Below are 351 nucleotides of genomic sequence, written 5' to 3' on the forward strand. Positions count from 1 at the left end.
CTTCTGTGTACATCGCTCCACTATCGGCCACATCACTCCAAAACGGAGAGAAGGTATTTTAAAAGCCCCTTCTCATCTGTGACCCATTGAGAGCTCTGGACATGTTTATTAGCCCGGTCATGTGACCCTCCGTCCCGCTGCGCTTGGCTCGAAGTGAAGAATCCTCCGAAGGGACTCACTCCTGGCCTTAGACAAGAAACATATTATGCAAGTATGCAGACGCTTTGCCAATGCAGTGCAAGTGCTCACTGTACAGGCATTTCTGCAGCACTTATTAACACATTAAATCATACCAGTGCTGATAAAAGCATTTGCAATCATCTGTTTATGTAAAGCAGAACTGGTTTTGTT

Source organism: Carassius auratus, chromosome 42 (assembly GCF_003368295.1).
Source record: "Carassius auratus strain Wakin chromosome 42, ASM336829v1, whole genome shotgun sequence".
In the NCBI taxonomy this organism is placed as follows: Eukaryota; Metazoa; Chordata; class Actinopteri; order Cypriniformes; family Cyprinidae; genus Carassius; species Carassius auratus.